Below are 25,926 nucleotides of genomic sequence, written 5' to 3' on the forward strand. Positions count from 1 at the left end.
TGGAAATATAAAATATGTACACATTAAAATAAATAGCAGATGAGCTGAATTCTTGATACAGAAAGTGACATATCCCTAAAAGATAATGTAGCGTTAGAAAAATTGGACGGGCAAAGATTAAAAAAAAAGCATTGGTCTTTCTCGAAATCGGTTAAAATTCATCGGGGGATGTTACGCGAATGTAATTTGAGGATAAAGTATTCAAGGCTTTAAGCTATGATGTATTTGGAAGACATTTAAACCTATTCAGCATCGAAAACATGGTACTGTTTAAATCATAAGAGAAACCAATAAATGCATTTTATAGAAACCTAAATGTGTCACGGAAAAATTGTTAGGTATTTAAAAAATGAATTTACAAATGTATTTTCTGGGGGACCGGGTTGTGGTTCCAAGACGGAGGTAAATTCCAAGATAAAGGATAATGCGAGACCAGTTTTGACATAAAAAGGGTCCCATTTTTATCATTAGAGATGATAGACAATATATTACAGAAACTTGAAGAAATTGGAGTGATTTAAAAATTTGATTACTCAGCGTGGGTGAAGATGTAAAAAAAAGTTTAAAAAAAGAGTATGCGCTGACTTTTCGAAAAACCTTAAGGACCGTATTAAAGACAATAGCTGTCCGCTTCCTACACAAGATCGAGGAAAAATATTCTCGAAAATTGATCTGATGCATATTTGCAAGTCAAAGTAGAAGAGGGAATGTGCAAAATATCTGACGATTAACACGCATAAAACATTATTTTCCTGCAAACGTTTGCCTTCCGATTTGAGATTAGCCTCGTATTTATTTCAAGAAATTATTGATACGATGCTATCCGATCTGAATTTTGTAAAATGTAAATTCGCTATGAAAAAAATTGTGTCAAATAATCCTAACCCAAATAAAACAGAAAGTATAAGATACACTATTAGACCTGCTTGTATAACAAGATTACAGGCATTACTATATTCTATATATTCCCAAAATCAACGAATTGAGAGCATCGTTAAATGAATTACTAAGGAAAGGTAAAAAAAAAAAATGTACTGGACAAAAGAATGCGAAGAAGCAATTAAAAAATGTTGCTTATCAGACACATTTTTGGTGCATTACAATCCGAAAAACAGTTGACGCAAGCGAATATTGTTTAGAAACTGTTACATTACGCAGATTTGAAAATGGATCAACTAAACCGATTGCCCATACTTCAAAGGATTTACTATAAGAGAAACGGAATTATAGTCAGATAGAAAAAGAAGGTATCGCAATCGTTTACGCCATTAAAAAAAATCACATGTTTATTCATGGTAAACCATTCGTTGATAACAAACTACAGCGAACCACGAACCACTACTGCTACTTTTTGGTTAAGAAAAGGCGTACCAATCCATACCATGAAGAGATTACTAAGAGAGAGAGCATTATTTTGCGGTATTTTAATTTAAAAATGCACTATTTGCCACAGAGTAAAATAAACACGCAGATGATCTAAATTGATCCCAACAAATCTGAATTGAGAAAATGGTTATAGCAGTACTGAAAGAAGAAAAAAACTTATGTAAAACAGATATACTAATTAACACCGTAAGGTAACTACCAGTGACATTGGAAGAAATAAAATTTTAAAAAAAGAAACAGCGAGAATGGGTGATTATATGAACAGTTTGAAGAGAGAAGTGTTGTAAAACGAAAAGAAAGACAGAAATAAATACTATTTTCGATATGAGACGAAATGCGGACGTGTTCAGATAGAGTCGTAATACCGCGAGTCTTAGAAAATTGAGTTTGGACAGAATTTCACATGGACCGTCTTGGAATCTCCAGAATGAAATCATTGATGAAAGGTTGCACTTATTCGCCTAGAATCGACCAAGTATTACATATCTAGTAAAACAGTGTAAAGCTGTTAATTAGCAGTAAAACACCACCGATGAGGATTCTGCGTTAGCCGAAAATGGAGGTTCTCTCGACACGTATTCGTATTGATTACGTATGGTGATTGAATCAATGCTATTACCTGAAATCGTGGATATTTTTTTATAATAACATTAATAGATACAAACACCAAATAAGTTTGAACATTGTAAAGGCGGTTGACGAAGTATTTAGTCGTATTGTAATATATAATACTATTGTATGCGACAATAGTAGTGTTCACGCGCCGGAAAAGAAAGACATTGTCAGATTTTCTACGAAAAGTTAATTTCACAAAAGTTACAGGTTTTACATATGTGCATCGTCAGTTCACCAAAATATTTAAAGTCTCACGAAATATTATTCTTCGTCTACTGGATAGCGGCCATAATAGATAGGCGGGGGTCTGGGCGTCCTGGAAGCGGGTGACTTTCGCGAGAATTGGCTTCAAACTGCCTCTTACGAGCCGAATATGTGCTCTCATACTAAGGTCACGGGTTGGGGTCTGGCGATCTGCTGAACCAACCAAAGCTAGCCACGTCTCTAGGGAAATCCCAGATACACTTGCGTGTGTGCACTTTCACAAATCGTCCGCCGTTTCGTAAACATGAGACCTGAATGTCTATGTTCAAACTCAAAGACAACAAAATGATAAGAGCAAAATTCTAGGCAAGAATTTAGCTCGGCGATGTGGAAAAAATCTAGCAACCCTCTAAAATAAACGAGGGTTAGCTAGTCGCGAGATACGACGATGCCAAGAAAGATGAAACAGGAAGAGAATTTGACACACATATGTATGTGACGTAAGAAAATGTCTTCACCTCCTTTTCGATACTTACCTATATATATATATATATATATATATATATATATATATATATATATATGTATATATATATATATATATATATATATGATTGCTTCATCTTTGCACATGATTGCTGGCCTGCCAACAACCCAATCCCCAGTACATCTAACATGGTCACGAAGGTGACGCTTCAAAACAACAGCGGAATTACATGGCCTAAAACAAAGATGACACATAAAGTCAGTTGTCTTCCCCGGACTAACTAGGCCACTCTGTAATATGGTGTTCCTGTGCCCAACAATATGCCTCCTATGATCTGCAGTCGATTTGCATTTCCTGCCACAAGCACATGTTATCTCATTACGTCGCGTAGGCAAGGGTACATAAGGACGTCTTTCGTGTGACTTTGTGTAGCTCACATACCGAACTTTGGACAGTAGAAAGTGACCACGTGTCTCACACTTCCGGCCAGAGAGAGAGAGAGCGGGATATTCAAAGAGATGAGGAGATGAAAAAGTTTTTCACACGTGTTGATATTTGGGGTAAATTGTTGCAGAGCTTTATATGTTACTTGGGATTGTCAGGTGCACTTGGATTCTACACAATAGTAAATGACAATTACAACGAAGAGGGTTATACTCAATTATTGTTACGTTCGAAAATATATCTTTGCAAATTTTTACTTTTGTATTAATTTATCTGATGTTTAGATTTTGTTTTTTTTAATACATAAACTTTAATCATATTTGATTGATATAACTGAATTTTGTTCACGTAACCGTGGAATAAGTTATATAGAAATTTCAGTTTTACTGAAATATTACTAACTTGCAAGACTCTATCTATTTAGTAAACAAATATGTTTTGAAACAGCTAATATTTGTCTGAATAGAGCAAAAAATTAGTTTTTGGATAGAAAAAACAATTACGCGCAACAAATATGAGTTTGAAACATTTCTATGAAAATAGTGTGTATGTATTAATAATAAAACTAACCAGAGTCAGATAAATTCATACGTAATAATACATACTCAGAAAGGAATATTGTGTTACATAGTTCAATACACATAATACATCTCATTGTAAGCTGTGACCTTGAATGTACTCCTTCAGTCCAGCACCTTTTGACAGATAATGTTTTTCTTTTTTTGCTGTTGCTTTCGAATGTGCATTTTTCACGTAACGTTTAGCTGACTTATTTTTTTGCTGAAGAATTGCATCCTGTCCAAATTACTACGAATACCTTTTTTCATCCTATTACAGCAATGGTCATATATTATTATAATAATATTCGAATATAAGGTTATATAAAAGGGAGGTTTCGCTATTCTTGTTCAGGGTTGCTAGATTCGCTTTCTTCGTCTTCTTCGAAGCGGTTTGTCTTTCAAAAATCATATTTGACTTTTTCGTAGTGTAATAAACAGACAAACTAGGGAAGAAACTAGTGTATATATATATATACACACACACACACACATATATATATATACATATATATATATATGTATATATATATATGAATTTATAAAATATATATGGCCATTAAGCTACACAGAATATTCCGCGTTTCATCCACGCTAGGATTCCTCAGATGGATGAAACGCGGAATATTCTGTGTAGCTTAATGGCCATATATTTTTCATAACTTACTACGTAGCTCTACATACATATTGAGCACTGTTGAAGAAAATACTTAAAGTTTACGCATACATTTATACTTTCGTTATGTGACTAAACGAAGTAGTTATATATATATATATATATATATATATATATATATATATATATACCTCATTTTACTAGATTTTTAGTCGCGTGCAAGCGACTCTATAAGTCACTCCGTCGGTAGTATCTGTTCCGGCAGATACTGCAAGCAAAGACCATATGTGGGGGCAATTCCACATATAAGACCTTGGTCAATGTAGGGGCAACCCTTCATACCAATTGTCACTATCCAGCTCCCTTACTCCCCGGGGAGCTGGTCCCCATTTCCCCTTCACTCCTCAAATTAAAAATCGGGCCTGTGCTTATTTTGCCCCGTAGGGGAGCAAATAAATACCCTTTTCTTGGCCTTTTGGCCAAGATCAAAGTGTAGTATCTGTTCCGTCAAATACTGCAAGGAAAGACCATATGTGGGGGCAATCCCACATATAAAAACTTGGTCAATGTAGGGGAAACCCTTCATACCAATTATCACTATCTAGCTCTCCTACTCCCCGGGGAGTTGGTCTCCATTTCCCCTTCACTCCTCGCATTAAAAATCGGCCTTATGCCTTATTTGCTCGGTGGGGGAGCAAATAAATACCAACCTCACATATAAGACCTTGGTCAATGTAGGGGCAAACTTTCCTACCAATTGTCACTATCCGGCTCCTCTACTCCCCATTTCCCCTTCACTCCTCACATTAAAAATCCGCCTTGTGCCTTATTTGCTCGGTGGCAGAGCAAATAAATACTCTTTTCTTGGCCTTTTGGGCAAGATAAAAGGATTCCAGTTATTTCTTAAGCATTCAAGTCATTCTTAAGGTCATTCAATTCATCCTTAAGTTCATTAAAGTCATTCTAAGTCATTTACTTTTTATTTATTTAAGTCATTTCAGCCCATTTTTCGGTCATTTTAGTTTATTTTTAAGAATTTCATGTTAATCCTACATTCACGCCTTCATTCATTACACGTAAGCACGCGACTAAAGGCTATCGGCCTTGTTAAAATTAAACTTTATGAACGGTTAAGCTGGAAAATCTAATTTGATACTGACTAGTCCATTTTCATTTGCCTTTTCTTGATGTATTATTTGATTAGCAACAAACTAAAAACTCCAAGAAAATACAGCTTAAGCAACTATTTCCCTTATGCAAATACTCTCTTTGTAGCACTAAATAATATATATATGTATGTATATGTATATGTATATGTATATATATATATATATATATAAATATATAACGAGCAAACAGTTAATAAAACATATTAAAAAACACTTTGAAATCTGTAATCACCTTTTTCTTCACCATATTCCCTCTGCTTCACCTTTTTTGTTTTCAAGTAAGATCTTTGACTTACTTGTTTCATCAAATACTTTTGCATGCAAAATCCGATCCCGGATTTTGCTAATTCCTACCCTCTGATGAGAAGGAAAGTATTCCTTCGAAACTCCGCGGATTAAGGACTATCCACTTATCTAGTGTTTTCTTTTAAGATTAAATATGTTTTTTTTAACCCATTTCAATTTTTGGTTTTATCGAGCTTTTACATCTGGCTGAGATAACTTTATAAATATTAATTCTTTAATATTTATAATATACTTTAATTTTACCATCTTGGATCATTTTGATAAATTTAATTGTAATTTTTATTATATATATATATATGTATATATATATATATATATATATATATATATATATACATATATAACGTTGATTTACAGGTAACTGATTGTAGTTTTTTTTCATTTTTATTACGCTAGTTTATTAATTATATATGTGCGTGTGTGTATGTGCTGATGAATATATTGTATAAAAATAAACTATGAAACGATCGTACTGTATTCTGTTATTTGTTTTGAATAACTTGTTACATAACTAAGTGCTCATAGATGAATTTCTTTTCCCACCCTTTGTACTCTTCTTAAGCTCTAAAAGATCTAACGTCTCTTCTATTGAGCTGGTTATATATATATATATATATATATATATATATATATATATATATATATATATATATATATATATACACTATTCTGAGAGACGGGTTATGATTGGAATAGTTTCTCCATTATCATAAGGGTTAACTATATTCCTACATATCCATTGTTTATGTATTAATATATAATAATTCCGTTGTAAACGTATATAAAAGTAAAGAAAAACAACAAATTTTACAAGTTATTCATAGGGCTCCCTGAAAAAAGTATAATATATTTTTACTTTATCTTGTGTAAACACATTAGATAGTCTCGACAATAACAAAAAATGACCATTGTGGGATGCCGTAAACTTCCGATTTCATGGAAAGGTCGGAGGATTATGTCTATTTCAAATCAGAAGTTTAGATCGCCCGATGATGGTCACTATTCAACCGAAATAGCAGCTTTCTTATTGTCGTGAACATGTAATTTATTTACCTAAGATTCAATAAAACCATACATACACATACACATATCTATATTTATTTATGTATATCAGCGTGCGCGCGTGTGTGTGTGATTTACTTATGATGAATGGTTATAGAAATGAATTGTGTAATATAAGCCGTAAGGTAAAATATAAAACAGCAAGGCCCCTCTATAGAGTTTCTTCTCTTTGGTTGTTTATGTGACATTGAAATTGCGTTGGTCCGTCCCATGAAGCTCGTCCATCATAACGAAACAGAATTCAATTATCACATCGTGAACCACCCGTTGACAACACAGGAGTTTATATGGCAAAGTTAGGCACTGAATCCCATAAGTATTTTTTTTCCGTACGAGTAAACCTTAAACGTGTGTCTGATTCTTACCGTCTAACTCGTTCCCTTCCATGCGTTTTCATGAGTCCGCTGTGCTTTATTTTTTTAGAATGGAGAAAAACAGAAAGATTATATATTGAATGACAGACAGAAACGAACCTGTTTTGTTTCTTAAAAAAAAAAAACGGTCTTCCCCTTTTTCTGTCATTATCAATTACTTGAACTAAGACGTGCCTTCTCATCTGCTTTTCTGTCATTTCTTCGGTATTCAATGATACACACACACGCATAGATTATGCATGCGCAATTTATCTTTCTTTCGTTCTTTCTACTCGTTCAAAGCAATACTTTCTATCTTTCTATGTACAGTTCTCTCTCTTTCTTTTATTACTATCTTTCTCTCTCACAAGCACACACATTTTTCGCTACGAGCGTTTAAAGAGCAAAATATTTCTCGTTTCTAATTAAAATGCAAACCATTACCCCATGCCTTAAACAGAGAAAATTTATCGTTAACTGGAAGGAAAATGTTCATATTCATAACTAAAGTTCACATGTCCACTACAGGGTTGACTGATAAATTTGCACCCTAAAGAAAACAATACCACAAATTTATTTTAGAACTTTTATTGAAAAAAATCAATTCAGGTATCTTGATAATCTAGTAGAGCTGATATCTATTCAATCTAACCGCTTTCGACCTCAATCACTGCCTCGCTACGGGTTCGGAACTGGGAGCATGTCTCTTCCACAAGGGCCGGCAGAGGTTCGACGAATATTAGTCGGATGGTAGGGATCAGGATGGCTTTGGTGTTGTGGGAAGTCATGTTAGTTATGCTTTCGATGTATGACCAAACAAAGTAGTCTGATCCCACAAGCTTTTGATATTCGTGACATTATGTTTCGTCCTTCTGTGACCTTATGATTTATAACGTTGGCTATATGTGAGGTCATTTAATTTGCACACTAAAACACAATGAATATTAATTCTTTCGCTTTACTTCCCCCCCCCTATTATTTTTTTTTCAATTTTGTCTCTCTTTTCTCTCTTCCTCTCTTTTTGTTTCGTTTCTCTCCGCCCTTCTTTCTCTCTTTTGATATTTCTTTCTTTCTAACAGTTTTTATCTCACATGCTTAATTATTCTTGCAACCTACATCTACCCCTTATCGTTCTCTTATCGTTCTTTCACGATCTCTACCTACCTCTCTTCCTCTCTGTCTGCCTGTCTGTCTCTCTCTCTTTCTTTCTTTTTCTCTAATTCTGTTCTCAACGTGTGTTTCTCCGTTTTGCTCTTTTACATACCCCTTATACGTCCTTCTCTTCGCTCTTTCTATTTCTCATACTCTACCGCATACACTCTCTGGCTGTCTGATATTATCTCTACATTGTTTCTCTCTCATTTATAAATTGCTTTAAAAGAAATAACTCTTGCTTTAATTTTTGACATCTGGATTTAGAATTAATAAACACACAGTAGATAATAAACTTCAGTAATTGCCATGAACCTTTTATAAACAACTTCTTCTTTATCGCCCAACTCTAGAGCTAACTAATCTTAAAAATTACAGAAATAATAGAAAAATGAAATTTAAAAAAAGTCCTCATTGATAACGAAATTTATCAGGGTTTTTTTTATTCAGTTAGAAAAGTGATAAAATATTTGACGTGTTGACATCGATGCCAGATGGTTGGAAACATTTGCAGTGAGAGGCATGAGGAGTAATGTTAAACTTCACCTGGTACAAATAAAGTGACAACAATGAAGTTTTGCCATAAACATTATTACAATGTCTACAATGCTTGGGTAAAACTATGTTTATTTATTATTTTGACTTTGTTTCACTCAAAAGCAATACACATTACTGCTTAAACGTAGAGGAACGGCTGTGAATTAAAGGTTTCACCTACCAGGCAATCCTAAGTACAGTTTTCCACAGGATATATATATATATATATATGAAATAAAATGGAGGTGGAAGGACCTGGATACTCAACGTTTCGCCCGATTTATGCGGGCTTCTTCAAGAGAGATGGTCATTGACGAGAGAGTCGGAGGATTGGGGCTATATATAATGATGGGGGAGAGCAGCGTGTTTTCCTTATGTAAATTAGATGTCATATGTACATGTATATACATTTTATGAGAGAAAAATACATGTACATTTGACATCTAATTTACATAAGGAAAACACGCGGCTCTCCCCCATCATTATATATAGCCCCAATCCTCCGACTCTCTCGTCAATGACCATCCCTTTGAAGAAGCCCGCATAAATCGGGCGAAACGTTGAGTATCAAGTTTCTTCCACCTCCATTTTATTTCATAGCGTCGGATTTAATCCAGCTCAACAATCATATATATATATATATATATATATATATATATATATATATATGGATTCTGGTTATGACCTTAAACTATATCCGATGGTGAGGTCCCAGCTTGCGGGCTTTGAGGAGTGTGGAACCACCCCTTAATTGGCATTGCTCTCAAGGTCACTCTGACTCGGAGTAGTAGTATCTGTTAGGGTCCAAACTATGAGTTGAATAGAAACTGACTAAAAAAAACAAAACAAATATATTCTATTAAAAAATTGTCCTTCAAAATCACTGGATTCGGCATTAAATAACCTAAGAAAGGTTGATATGCCGTAAAACAAAAACAACCAACCAACAATACACACACACACACACACACACACACACATATATATATATATATATATATATATATATATATAAATGTCCATTATGTTCGCTTTTCTTTGATTTAGATTTAGGTTTGTTTTTATATTTTCTACATATCCAACATTTTTTCACTTCTTTCCTTGCCAATTTATAACTACAATAAATTGCAGTTTCACTTAGTGCCATAACTAGCAAATTCTAGTATTGCTACAAATATACTTTGCTGATTTCTTTATGTCCCCTGATGAGAAGAGTAATAAGGAATAAGGACTTTGTAACTTGTTTTTTTGGAGTATTCAGTCGAACAAGAGATTTGATTGTAAAGTTCAACTTACAGTTTTAATTTTCTTTCTCATATATATATATATATATATATATATATATATATATATATATATATATATATATAGTAATCAACAGACTACTGTTTCGTTGTATCACAACTCATCAGAGCGGCTAGACTAACACCTTTCCCTAGCCGTGGATTGAACCTACAATCACCGCGTTGATAATCGGCAGTTCTCCCCACTAGTTCATGAAATCGGTACTCGCAAATGAACTGAACAAATGTTAATTTATATGGATCTATCTATACTCTTATAATTTATTTTTTTTGTGTATTGATATTCATATTAAAACCTTTTGTTTTCTATTTATTTAGAAAGAAAACACGCATCTTTTGTATGTGGCTCGTTGAATTTCATTCACTAGCAGAAGAGCTCGCTAATTTGCATATTTTTTTAAACATTCATTTATATTAATTCCCTATTAGATTTTCGGTTTTCTTATGGAATGATCATCTTTAGTAAACTCTTACGTGTAATTATTTTTATGCAGAGCTTTACATTGTTTACACTTGCATAATATTTGCGTAAAATCATTATAGTAAACACAAGCATGCTTCTATATACATTTATGTATGCGTATATATATTTGTTTTAAAAATGTTGCCTACCAAACTCCTCTGCCATTTTTTGGATTACAGATATAAAACTTCATATATGGGGTATACGAACTCATGCAAAACTTTATATTTGTGTTTTAGCCGAGGAATATCTGTGCAAAAGTGTGAAAATTCAAGAAATAAAATTTTCCAGATGATGATCGAATAACGGCATTACAAATATGCATGCGTAACGTAATAGCTATTGGTTCATTTTTTAAATTTTTAACCTTGTAGTAAACATGTCTTTATAGCTTGTCAGGAAAAAGTATATCGTAAGCTAAACGTTTTGGTTTCTATTCTCAGTGGTGGAGCACGAGTCATAATTTTTTTGCTTTTTTAATCATTAATATATATCGGCTCCAATATTATGTGTATATATTAATAGGATATCATGTGTTTTATTTATTTTGTGTGTCACGACTACATTCGAGTGACTGTTGTTTGATTCTTATGGACTTCCATTTCTTGTAATAAATAATTTTACCAATAATTCTTCATAAGTTTTGGTTTCGGTTTCGATTATAGCTGATGCCACTTAAATCATCTATTGTTTTGTAAGAAATACTTTTACCAAGAATTCTTCATAAGTTTTGGTTTCGGTTTCGATTACAGCTGATGGCACTTAAATCATCTATTTTTTGTAATCAATAATTTTACCAAGAATTCTTCATAAGTTCATATATGTTTATATAAAACTTCAAATGTTTAGACCAAATAATCTTAAGTAATTATGCAGAGACGGCAGAAGTCATTTTCTTTTAATTTGACCGAAATTTTATACCTCTTAACGTTTATTGTTTTGAGCTCAAATAAATTTAAATTTTTTGATCCATGTCCAAGTAACCTACATTTAAATTTTCAAGTTTTAAGACCCAAAATTGGCGGAGTTTGGTAGAGTTTTAAAAGGTTGCATCGTTGAACTTTGACTCCTTGTCGGCCAAATTTCTGACCAAAACCCGTTTAAAAAGATTTTCTCAAATTTTATATCAAATCTCGAGTCTGTAGACTGAAAATTAACAGAGTAGTTTTGTAAGGAAATCTACACACACAGACACACACAGACAGACAGGCAGACAATTTCAGGGTTATAGATATATAGATATACGAAATATTAAGGATTAAAAAATATTTAAGCGTATACGTAATCTGCATTAATAAAAATATCATATTTACGCGTGTATTACGACCGATGATGATGATGATGATGATGATGATGATGATGATGATATTATTATTATTATTATTATTATTATTATCATCATGGTCATCATCATCATGATCATCATCATCATGATGATGATGATAATAATAATAATAATAATAATTGGGGGGAATACGCATAAATATTCTAATTGTTATAAAATATCTCCTCAATTGATAACATTAAATAAATAGAAAACAAACAATGCAATCATTCCAAGTAGGAAAGTCTACAAACTAACTAAACAGATAAGCCTACAAGAAAGTGAAAAGAATATAGGTCTAGTTAGAAAAATAGACTGCAATATTGGTAATCGAATTTATTTAAGAGGACGGGTATTTGCTGGACTCGTAATTGGTATTCAACTTTCTCCTGAATGGTTGCATTTGATAATTGTTTACGGATATATGTGTTTAAATTTCTATAAATCGATGTACAATGTACTTTAGTATTCATTAAATGATCCCTATATATATATATATATATATATATATATATATATATATATATATATATATATATATATATATATATATATATATACGGCACAATCACATTGAACACCGGTTCGCGTCAAACCACCGACATTAAATAACGTAAAACCCGGTTTATACCAGATAGGTGAGTATTTGAAAATTCAAGGCACTGTATGTGCTCTCCGCTTATCTCGGCATTGTTTCAAGTTGTCGTGAACATTCATTTGCCACTGGTATTTAACAACGTCAACTCAAGAGAGATGTAGTTGGTGTGTGTACAACTCTTGTCATAAAAAATCCGGGCGCAGTGGGTATCGATAATCTCTCAAGACTGAAAGAAGCTTTCATATATATATATATATATATATATATATATATATATATATATATATATATATATATATATATATATATATATATATATAAATTCCGCAGCAAGACCACGTCGCAGCCTACAAGAGCTATGACAATCAACGAACCGGAAGTCCAAGACCCGAGGTTCACCCTCGTTAGGGCTCATAAGTTAGACACATCCGAACTCAGGATACGAAATCCAAGCACTCTACCAACTGAGCAAAACGCCCCGAACACAAGAAATTCTATTAACCAACACAGATCAAGTAAACCGCGAAGAAATCCGACTGTGTAATAGACCTACTTTGTCTCAATAAGTGACGCGATCACCCAACCAGCTAATAACCCCAAGCCGAGGTTTCACAAGTAGGAGTTTCAACACGAAAGGACAATGCCATCCAGCAATGCTAACCAAGCGAGTAAATTATGATGGGATTTTTAGAATGGGAGAGATTATATATAATAAATTCCACAGCCAAACAACGTCGTAGCCCACAAGAGCTTTGACAGTCAACGAACCAGAAGTCCAAGACCCGAGCTCGGGTTTCGAATCCCCTGTTCGGATGTGTCTAACTGATGAGCCCAAATGAGGGCGAAACCAGAGTCTTCGACTTCCGGTTTGTTGACACTCATAGCTCTTTTGGGCTGCGGCGTTGCTTGGCTGTGGAATTTATTATATATAATCCCTCACATTCTGAAATTCCTATATATATATATATATATATATATATATATATATAAAGATGAATGTCTGTGTGTGTGCGTGTGTATGTCTGGTTACGAATAGGCTCCTATATGGTTGACTATTTTTTTAAAAAACTGACTGCATATAATGATAAAAGATGTATCGAGACACAGGAATGGGTATGTTTGATCTGGCAGAACGGTGTTTCATTAAAATTGTGGGGTCTGCGTTCGCACCTTGTTCACAAAGTATGGCAATAAAAAATTAAAAAATTAAAAAATAAAACATTTACAAGTGTTTCTGATATAGATGTACATAAGAATACTTTGATACGTATGTTTTTACTTAAATAGGGATGGTATATTAAAATTGTGGTGTCTGCGTTCACGCATAGCCTCCATAGAATGGAAATAGGCACAAACTTTAAATTTAATATAGATCCACAGAATATTGTGATACGTGTTTCAGTGTGACCAGGTATGGTATAATAAATTATGGGGTTAATCTATTTTATTTTTACTTTCATCATATTTTGCTTTGGTTTTGATATCCCCAAATTCAACCAAAATTTACAACCCTTCCTTTTCATAACCTATCATACTTTCATAAATAATAATCCATTTTCTGTAGGCTGTTTTAGAACCCAGTCAACGACGGGCACTTTTGCTAGTATATATATATATATATATATATATATATATATATATATATATATATATATATATATATATATATATATAGTTTTCACAAAATGAAGGCAACAAAGATCGGAGTGATAGCAACAACTAGTGTATTTCATCATCCGTTACAATCGTGTCGCAACTATTCGGACAATTTTAAGCGTTATAAACGTGAAAAACATTAACAAGAACTGCCTCACTTCAGAGGTTGAGAGAAAACATTCTTTAATGAACAATATGACATCCATTTTCATCTGATGAAAAAAGGACCTACATTTCTTTCTTCAGAGGGGTTTTTCCCCCTGTGTTCACTTTGTTATGGATTTTTTTTTAATATCTACCTATTTTCGGCATTTCTATTTTGAAATCTTTCAATCGATTATACATATAACCTTTGCAACGAATTTCCTGCGTTCTCTTAATTTAGATTATTTCTATTTTTCTCCAAGTTATTTATTTAAAAGAATTCTTTTTTTCATACTTTACAAACCCTCCCAACTCCGAACCTGATATTCTACGTTCCTTCTGCATTTAAAAAAAAAAAAAATATTTTTTTATTTTTATTTTAATTACATTTTCACCCCAAACAAGGCACATTGCCACTGTGGTGTAGGGGGCTACCATCAGGGGCAGCAGCTACTGGGGCACTATGTTGGGATTTGGGCAGAAAGATGTCGGTTCACGTTGCACTTGAACTTCTGCATGTCAGTACAGTTGTGGAAGCAGGGACCTGGAATGGAATTCCAGAGTCTAGTGGTTCTGGGGAAGAAACTACTGGAGTAGAAAGATCTTCTACATCTAGGGATCTCTACTGTGTGTGGGGGGGATTTAGCAGTTTGTCGAGGTTGTCCACGTCGTGGGGGCACAAGTGTCTGCAGTTCGATTCTATGTTCGTTTTGTATCCAATATTCATATTGGCGATTTTCAATTATATCGATACACTTATTTGTTTAATTTCAAAAATGGGTTGGGATTTAAATTTATTGTAGAAGGAAAAAAGGGTTAGTGTTACTTTTTATTCAATGCTAACTTAGTTTGCATTTTAAATTTTTAGATTAAATGTTCCCCCCCCCGCCTTCGTTGCAATCCATTTTTCTGTACGGTTATTTGTTAATTTCGGCGTTATAAGGGAGGTAACTCTACTTGTTTAAATTATATCCCTTTTGCCATTTTTCTATATGTTAAGTAATTCCAATTATGGTGTTATCATTTACTTATTAGTCTATCATCCTCGTTAAATTTTAGGCTAATATGTTCAAATCTTAGGTTTATTATGGAAATCCCTATTGGGCTTGTGATTTATTTCCAAAATTTAAACCTAATCATGCTTCAAGGTCTATTTTTCTGAGGTTGCTGTTGGCTTTAATTTTTCTACTCCTTATGTTATTAATTTCAATTAAGGATTTAAGTGCTTAAATTCTTTTCCAACTATAAAGATTCTATTTATATTTATTCTATTTATAAATATTCTATTTAACTCCACCTTTGTTTTTCTCCTTTAAACTTAAAACAAAAATATTATTTACTAAGCTTAGTTTTCAAGTTTTATTGATGTAAACCAACATTATTTTATCCTTCACCTTTATTTCTTACATTGTGTTTCTAGTGTTGACTTTATAATGTAAATCTCTGCTGAACTTAAGATTGGTTTTCTAAAGTTGATCCATTTATCACGCCTATTTTATTCCATTTTAATCTTGGCATTTCACTTAAATGGTTGTATATATATATATATATATATATATATATATATATATATATATATATATATATATATTCGCCCTTTGGAAGGTCTTGTTTTTAATCCTTCAGGGAGACTAGCCGCCCTCCTCACCAAACAAGTCTGGTGGGGGAACCAGTTTAGTCGCCGGTGACCCGACCATGAGGCAGGTAGTACTGGGTTACATGGTACCAGTAGCATGTGACATGACCTGATAAAGGGCGAATGAACTCTTTTTCTGAGTCAACGGCCAACTAGCACCGTGTATATTTGTGTGTGTGTGTGTATATGTGTATTGGTGTAGAGAGGGCTCCCGTAAGCCGTGGTGAAGGCAACCTTTCTATGAGAAGCAAATCTCTGATTTAAAAAAACTATAAAGCGGAAGACCAGTACCCGCACTAAGCTGGTCTGCAGTTTAATTTGTTGCTGACTATCTTGCTCTTGCTTGTTACTGGATCTCAACATTTTGAACCGAGAGAGAGACTTAGCTGTCGTACAAAGCTAATACTCTGTAACATCATATTTGTATAGATACTCCCTCAGACATTTGGGCTCATGGATTTTAAATATCTGAGGGAGTGGCACTCGTCTGACAAGACGTTGCAATCATATATATATATATATATATATATATATATATATATGTGTGTGTGTGTGTGGGTGTGTGTGTGTGTGTGTGTGTTGCGTATGAAAATTCTGGTTTCATATTAACATTTTGCCCTTAATATATTTTGTGGATTATTTAAAATTTATTTCAGTTCAGTTTTAGACGTGATAGCAGAAATTTATTCCTATGGAGGCACCCTTGTATAGCATCCAGCCTATATGGTAGCACTAAAGGAAACTATATCAAAGTTAGACTTATATTTAAGCAAAGTTGACAATTAGAGGGGGAAATCGGTTTATAGAAATTTATAGTTTCTATTTCTGTGAAATAAGTGTAAGATAGTGTGTTACCCACTGAAAACATTGTTGAAATTCCAATTGTTAAGGAGACTTTCAAAGAAGTTTTAGTTGGCCAAGTATGGGCAGACATGTTCATTTCAAAATTCACATATTTCAAATTTCCATTGACTTTTTATTGATGAGCAGTAAATACCATTAAGGCAATATAACTTTAATCTAAGTTTCTTCTTGAGCTAGTTTAATTTAACGTCTAAAAGTTTAAACCTCTTCAAGAATCAATATTTTTGTAATAAATTTTCATCCAAATTGAAAATATGACGTAAGATATCAGGTTTAATATAATATTGTGTTAACGTCGTAATTAAACATAACATGCGTTCAAAGTTTTTGTGTTCGAGGAATTAATTCGTCTTCTTTTAGAATGGAAATTGTACTAGTATATTAGTATACAGGCGCGCGCAAACACACGCACATATAGCTGTTTAACCGCAAAAATCTTGTAAATTGTTTTAAAGAAAATATCCGGCAAAACCCGAAAGGCCCCTTTCGCCAAAAAACTCATCAGGTTAGTCATTGGTCCGTGCAAAAATATAAATTAAAAAATCACGTAAGACCCGAAACTTAATGGACTTATCGAGGGAGAAAAAGACCGACGGTTGGGAATACGAATAAAATAAAACATTTAAAATTATGTTACATATGTCTACAAGTGGAGACAAAATGGAACCATTAAAATATATTCCCAAATATGTCTAATGACTTGTCGAATTCTTTCTGTCGACAGAGAAAGGCCCTATTGAGAGAATGGAGATTAACTCTAAAATTCGCAAGTGATTCTGAGTCAGCCCAAAGTAAAATTCTAAAACACTTTATTTCATACACATTGACACACGCCGGATTTTCATGAAGGTGTTGGTCAATGTCAGATCAAAGGTAGGTGAGGAATGGTGAGAATGGCAAGGCTTGCCCAATCTTATTTTTACTGGAATATGTATGTTAATTCAAGTGTGTAAATTTAAGGATGTTACTTACATAGTAAGCAGCACATTGACAATTGAATTCGTAAACTACATTATGTTTGTGGTGTAAGGAAAACCATACTTCACAACTAAGGAAAATGCAGACTTTACAACAAAGACCAAATGCAGAGCAATGGACGGCCAGCAATTTTATAAAGATTTAAAGATTCGTCTACTCAAACATTCTGTGTTATTCCCAATCCAAGGAATTTTTAAGTAGAAAGGACATTTGGGGGGGGGGCAAAGACTATAGGAGAATTATATTTTTAAAGTTTATTTTTAATAATATAATAAATTAAATTCTCCCGCTAACCGCAGCGAATGAAAATGTCTTGGACGGTTTTCAATTCGCATTCTAGTTTACCAGAAGCACAACTTCTAATTAAGTTCTACTCTTACTTGATATTTTTATTTATTTATTTATTTTCTGCACCACTCAACGATTAACTCCTGAAGAGGTTGTTGGTGAAAGGCACCCCCGGGTTTTGCCGGCTATTTTCTTTAAAGCAGTATATATATATATATATATATATATATATATATATATATATATATATATATATATATATATATTTATATATATATATAATATATGTATATAATATATATATATAATATAATATAATATATATATATGTGTGTGTGTGTGTGTGTGTGTGTGTGTGTGTGTGTGTGTGTGTGTGTGTGTGTGTGTTGTTTTTGCGATGCGTCTTGAATAAATTCAATTATTTACGAAGCGCATTTTTACCTAAATGAGAGTTGGGAATAATTTTCCCTTTAACCAATTTAGTACCCCCACATTGGGAGCGGTATATATATAGTATTTTTAAAATATAATTATATTTGAATTATATTTTTAAAATAATATATATATATTATCTTGTTCGACAGTCCATTCTATTTCTTCGTTATTTTATTGAATTTTGTATGGACATTTACAACGATAAGCTGCGGCGTACTAAGTATTATGGTATTCATTCGATGCATAGTAAGAGAGTAATACATATTTATAAGGATTAGTCGCCAGAATTCCATATTTACTCTAGAAGTTTTCTCAATAACTACTGGGTCGATCATGTTGAAACTTTGTAAGGACTTTCGTTAGGATATGATATTGGGGACTATTATTGTGACGTTTGTTAAGGATTAATCGTGATTAGTATTTACCGTAAAAGTGACCACAAATGTAAAAATTCTCAGCCATATATTTAACATCAAACATTAAACCGGCTATAATCTTTTACCCTTTTTTTAAAGGGTTAAAATGTTTAGTATGTATGTGTAAAAATATATTAGCTACAGACACATGTTGAGTTTAAACTGAACTGGATGAGAATCGATGGTTGGGATCCGGAGTTCAGTGCTTTGGCATTAAGCCCATCCTCGCTACGTCGCATTTTTTAAATACTTTTCATTTTTTGTTTATTTTGCCTGCGATGATGTTTTTAGCTGATTGCATGATCTTAATGTTAATTGCGAATAATTTCCCTTACCCATGTAGTAATACACACACACACACACACACACACACACACACACACACACATATATATATGTGTGTGTGTGTGTGTGTGTGTGTATTATATATATATATATATATAGACAGAAAGAGAGAGAGTGAGTCAGATGGAGATAGACAGAGAAATGTAAACATATTTACACACACGTATGTGTATACTAGCACACTATGTAGCATTGCTCTGTCGTAAAATGCGCTTAAATATGATATTTTATACACATTTCGTATTTCTTATTATAATCAATCCTGTATTGATCATCATATTCGGCCCATTATATAGTAGCAATTTTAAACATTAAAAAAACATGACTAGAATGCCATCGGCGAGAATCGAAACCAAATCATATAGTTTTCCAACGTTATTTGTTAACATCTAAGCTAAGTCCGTATAAATATGAAAGCTTAAAATTTTTACGTAGTTAAACGTATAAATGTATAGTAAATCGAACGTAGAAGGTTCGCATTTGATGCTAATTTTTCAATTCGACACTTTAGCATCGGATTTGAACAGCGACGTAAGAGATGGAGCTGGTTCCACAGGTTCAAATCCTCTATATATCAAATCTGTAGATCATGAATTAACAGAGTAGTTTGCTAGAGACCGTACTGAACACAGATAAAAAAGGGCACGTACACACACACGCGCATACGCGCACACACATACACACGCGCATATATATATATATATATATATATATATATATATATATATATATATACATATATATATATACTGTACTTTGGGGTAATTACGCCATTTCGGGGGTAATTCCGCTAACTTGAATAAAGTGCTGATTATATGGGTGGTTGCCAAAAGAGCATCATTAGCTAGTTGCCGCAGTTCCCCCGAACTTGTCGCAATTACCCAAAAGTACGGTATATATATATATATATATATATATATATATATATATATATATATATATATATATATATATATATATATATATACTGTACTTTGGGGTAATTACGCCATTTCGGGGGTAATTCCGCTAACTTGAATAAAGTGCTGATTATATGGGTGGTTGCCAAAAGAGCATCATTAGCTAGTTGCCGCAGTTCCCCCGAACTTGTCGCAATTACCCCAAAGTACGGTATATATATATATATATATATATATATATATATATATATATATATATATATATATATACTGTACTTTGGGGTAATTACGCCATTTCGGGGGTAATTCCGCTAACTTGAATAAAGTGCTGATTATATGGGTGGTTGCCAAAAGAGCATCATTAGATAGTTGCCGCAGTTCCCCCGAACTTGTCGCAATTACCCCAAAGTACGGTATATATATATATATATATATATATATATATATATATATATATATATATATATATATATATACTGTACTTTGGGGTAATTACGCCATTTCGGGGGTAATTCCGCTAACTTGAATAAAGTGCTGATTATATGGGTGGTTTCCAAAAGAGCATCATTAGCTAGTTGCCGCAGTTCCCCCGAACTTGTCGCAATTACCCCAAGGTACGGTATATATATATATATATATATATATATATATATATATATATATATATATATATATATATATATATATATATATACTGTACTTTGGGGTAATTACGCCATTTCGGGGGTAATTCCGCTAACTTGAATAAAGTGCTGATTATATGGGTGGTTGCCAAAAGAGCATCATTAGCTAGTTGCCGCAGTTCCCCCGAACTTGTCGCAATTACCCCAAAGTACGGTATATATACATATATACATATATATATATATATATATATATATATATATATATATATATATATATATATATATATACCGTGTTAGCTTAAACTCCTTGGACTCCTAACTCTCTGGCGATTTACTTTTCATTTTTTTACCATTGAAACAGACACAGGCCGATTAAGTGACCGGTAAATCGTTACCATTTTCTACACCGGACATACTTAAATACGGTTAGTAACCTTTTTGTAACTTTAATTTCTGACTGAACTTTCCATATGAACAGTTTCACATATTTACACCTTTTAAGTTTTGTAACTACAAATCATAAAACTTTAAGTTTCAACCTATGCAGCTACCAGCAAATACATAAAGATATTTCGCTAATAATTTCCTCTGATGAGAAGAAATAGCATTCTTTGAAACTCCCCGGATTAAGGAGCACCCATCTTTAGAATATTCCACCGAACAATAAAAGTCGTTTATATAACTCACCTTTGCAAATCGGTTCTTCTTATTATATTTTATCCTAAGTTCTACCACTCTCGCTCATTGTATTGAGCTTTTTCATTTGGTTGCGATTAAAATATAAATAAGTATATTTATGTTTAATTTTGGCGCTTGCTTTTCTTTGATTAGTAAACTTCTCCTCATAAATCATTTATATATATATATATATATATATATACATATATATATATATATATATATATATATATATATATATATATATATATATATAAAACTGTTAATGCCCAATGTTTATCTTAGTATAAATATTTACAAATTCAATACTGTGCAGAAGTAGAGTATCTACATAGATAGGAAATTAAAAGATGCGGATTACAATTATCGTTCAAAACCATAAATACAAAACAGTATTTCCTTGCTCTATAGAGTTTGAAAAAAAGATTTTTTCGTCAGAGAAAATAACTACCAGATAGCAATATAAAGCTCGGAAACAGGTGATAATTAAGTATAAATTCTATTGTAATTCTAGTATTTTATTTGCTGAAAAATAAGTTTAATTCTTAAAACTCTATGCAATGAGAAAGAAATATTTTTCGTAGCTTTTTGTTTGCTAATAATTTTTTTCTGTTATTGAGCATTATTTTATACCATTTCATATATATATATATATATATATATATATATATATATATATATATATATATATATATATATATATAGTAATCCACATACAGTACTGTTTCGCTGTTTCACAGGCCATCAATGCGGCTAGATAAGCAACTACCTCAAGCGTGGAACGAAACCCGGCCGCCTAAATACAGTCGGAACTTCTAACCATTGCGCTATTCGGCTGCTGCTATACGGGCAATAAATTAACAATGTTTTAACCACGTCCAAATATCTAAACTCAATGTGTTTTTCAGAAAAATCATCGCTTTATATGCTAAAGGTAATTTGTATATCACTTCCTAATATGTTCAATATAAGATAGGGAACATTATACATTTATATATATATATATATATATATATATATATATAGAGAGAGAGAGAGAGAGAGAGAGAGAAGAGATGGATATGTGTGTGTGTGTGTGTGTGTGTGTGTGTGTGTGTGTGTGTGTGTGTGTGTGTGTGTGTGTGTGTGTGTGAAGGTAATAAAAAGGAATTACAAAAGTCTTTTAATGGAGACTTATCGTGCTCCTAAAATTCTCACATATATGAGATAAAGCTTAGATCCCAAACTAAAAATTGACAATATAAAAGTATATATTAGTGCCTATACCATGTCCTTATCTGTCAATCACTAGAGGTCACATTTTTTATATGTTACCTTGCGCACCCTCTTTTCTCCTCTGGTGAGAAGCATTGGGCTCCGAAATCCATATATATGGATCCTTATTCATGGATTTCCCTAAATGTATTAATTATTATTATAGCTATATGCACTAGTATATACGTTTGTGCTGTCAATTTCTTTTCGTGCATATATATATATACGTGTGTATGTATGTAGTATTATGTATGTGTGTATGTATGTATGTATATATGTGTGTATGTATATATGAAATAGAGAAAGAGAAATAGATATATATTATATATATACATATATATATAATTTGCTTGAAGCATTGTGTGAGATATATATATATATATATATATATATATATATATATATATATATATATATATATAAAGGTTTTAGGTTATCCCAATCCAAGTAATGCTAGTGCTGAAGAACACACAAATAAGTGACATATAAATTTATATATATATATATATATATATATATATATATATATAGAGAGAGAGAGAGAGAGAGAGAGAGAGAGGGGGGAGAGAAAGAGAAAGATAAATAGATAGATTGATAGATATGCATATATATATATATATATATAATTGTTTATTTATATGCTATTTTTAGTTTTTTGTTTTTCTATCGTCAATACTAGGACTTTTTGTCAATAATAAGCTGTATAAATGCATATGTACATATATATATATATATATATATATATATATGCTATTTTGCGTATGTTATTTCTTATGTTTTCATTTGCGCAGGTGTGTATCCAACATAAAACTATTTCAGTATTTTTCTAATGCTTCGCAATGTAACTTTTAATTATGAGATGTAGTATGCTGTTAATAAGAAAATCTATGAAAACTCCCATATATTTAAGTCATTTCGTACAAGAGTATGCCAGTTTTTCTCTGCGGCTGGAAAAGACATATACATTGCAAATACCGCTTCTTATTCGGCACTGACCGCATTTTTATGTACGCTGGCAATACGCTCGAGTATTTCCATAACATTAAACTGTAAACATTATATATTTTTTTGTCGTTTTCAAAGAAAACATGTGACACTATTATTCAAAATATGTCAAACATTGATTAGACGATCGAAATATCGTGTGTATTTTGTATACCTTTTTTATGACTTAACTTTTCGTAGTTCTTCTTTTTTATTATTTTGTGTAAGTGTAGAAATTTTGTTTATGTATATATTGCAACAGAATGTATTTAGATGTTAGATCGATAAACGTTATTTTCTGAATCAAAACATACAGCATTTTGTGCATTTTTATAAATCGATGTCGTTTTTATATCATGCACCACTTTGCAAGGCTCAACGCCAGCTGACGATTAGGGACAATATGTCCATAAGCACGACGATGAGTAATACTACGGAAGGATAAAAAACGACATTAAGCAAAGAGCATGGGCATTATTTGCTTACATAAGATTTGAACATGACCATCGAGGCCTCCGCTTCGAGAAATTACATTACGACACCATTCAAAATATCAACAATTTTGTAATTAAACGCCTATCAAATTTAAGGAACGTAGGACAAGCGTACACTTTCGAAGTGGGGAAAAAATCTGGGTATAAGAGTTGCTGAAAATACACTCGAGATTCTGGTCGATTCCATTGTTTGTTTGTTCCTTCGTTTGTATTTCGCCAGCAAAGATGGACCAGGTATGTTGTCCCGATTGGCCAGATGTTAAAGCCCCAGGAACGGTTATCCGTCCTTTTTTATGTAAATGCTATATGCGTGTTGTTAAACTGTATCTGTTAAAATATCTACCCGTACAAACAAGAACACTTAACGATCATAGAAGCATCATAAATATATACACGCTATACACTTTCAAGAGACACGTAAACATTAGACGACACGAACGTTAGACGACACAAGTAAACGGTTATTCGTTTATATAGCAACTGTCGACAAGAGACCGCAGCAGAATAATTATCTTACCGTCGTATATTATTTTATATCTTCGCACGATTCGTAGAAAGGAATGCAGCAATGGTCGATTATTAAAATACAATTTTTCGAGAAAATACAGTAGAACCTCGGAGTACGGTATTATAAATTAGTTATAAAACACAGTAAAGTACAAAATACATATGTACACATTCAAATAACATTATATATAACACCGTAAGGCGGGGTAAATAACGTAACCTGGGCCGGAAAAAGATCGTATTCTACATCGTAACATGAAAACCCCTATCCTTGGGCCACCGTATATATTATACTCTAATTAAACAAATAAAAACGAAATACCTATAATATAAATTTCATCTGTCTGTTTAAATGTATATATGTATGTATGTATGTATGTATGTATGTATGTATGTATGTCTAAAACTTTCGACAGAGTCGGCGGATTTTCACGAGATCGGTATGGTTTTGAAGTTCAATCCTTCGGACGACAAATACCGAACAATTGCACCAAAACATTAGTTGTTTCACCCTCAACTGGGCACTTTTCTACATGGAGGGGTCGCTTTTCTCGCTAATATTTGCGAAAGTCATTTTCTCTTTTCGATTGTCTAGCCTTAATCCGGGTTGGCGATGGGTGCAACAGCAAAGTCGTCACGTTCTTTTTTTCGCGCTCTTTTCCTCCTTCGCGATACGGGTTTGAGCCTGCCTGCCTACTACCACTTTTATTCTTTTGTTAAACACACACCTCCAAACACCCGGGCAACGCCGGATATCCAGGTTAGTTTATTTATATAGGACATTACAGAAGGTCGAGTGAAATCAACATGGTACTATCGGTTTCACGTCAGTCGATAAACATTGCTGAAAAGCACGTTTTGCTGAGCAGACGTTTGAATGATAGGCGATATGTCAGAGAAAGAGGAAGACAAAGAGAACAGAAACTAGTTTGAGTCCGAATCCAACCACCCAAGACATGTTTTCGTTGTTCTGAAAAATACCTGATAGAATGGGAAATTCACGTTAGGTTTAGACTTTGTGAGAAAGGCGATACCTAAGGTTATCTGCAGATTAGTCCCCATGAAGCGAGACAACGTAAATGTTATCACCGTATGATATCTTGGGTGGTCAACGTTTGGGTGACTAATACTGATCAGTCAGAGAT

The 25,926-nt window shown here is 32.8% G+C and overlaps 1 protein-coding gene and 1 non-coding gene across 3 annotated transcripts in view; both read left to right on the forward strand.

Moving 5' to 3' along the window:
• LOC145269567 (neuropeptide FF receptor 2-like) overlaps positions 1-25,926 on the forward strand; it is a 390,189-nt gene that overhangs the window by 311,024 nt on the left and 53,239 nt on the right. The gene's annotated exons all lie outside the window — the stretch shown is intronic.
• LOC145274127 (U2 spliceosomal RNA) lies at positions 4,768-4,970 on the forward strand. The gene has a single exon (XR_013866601.1). It is a non-coding gene; the product is annotated as a U2 spliceosomal RNA (small nuclear RNA).

Source organism: Euprymna scolopes, chromosome 4 (assembly GCF_053919585.1).
Source record: "Euprymna scolopes isolate OS-2025 chromosome 4, ASM5391958v1, whole genome shotgun sequence".
Classification (NCBI taxonomy): domain Eukaryota; kingdom Metazoa; phylum Mollusca; class Cephalopoda; order Sepiida; family Sepiolidae; genus Euprymna; species Euprymna scolopes.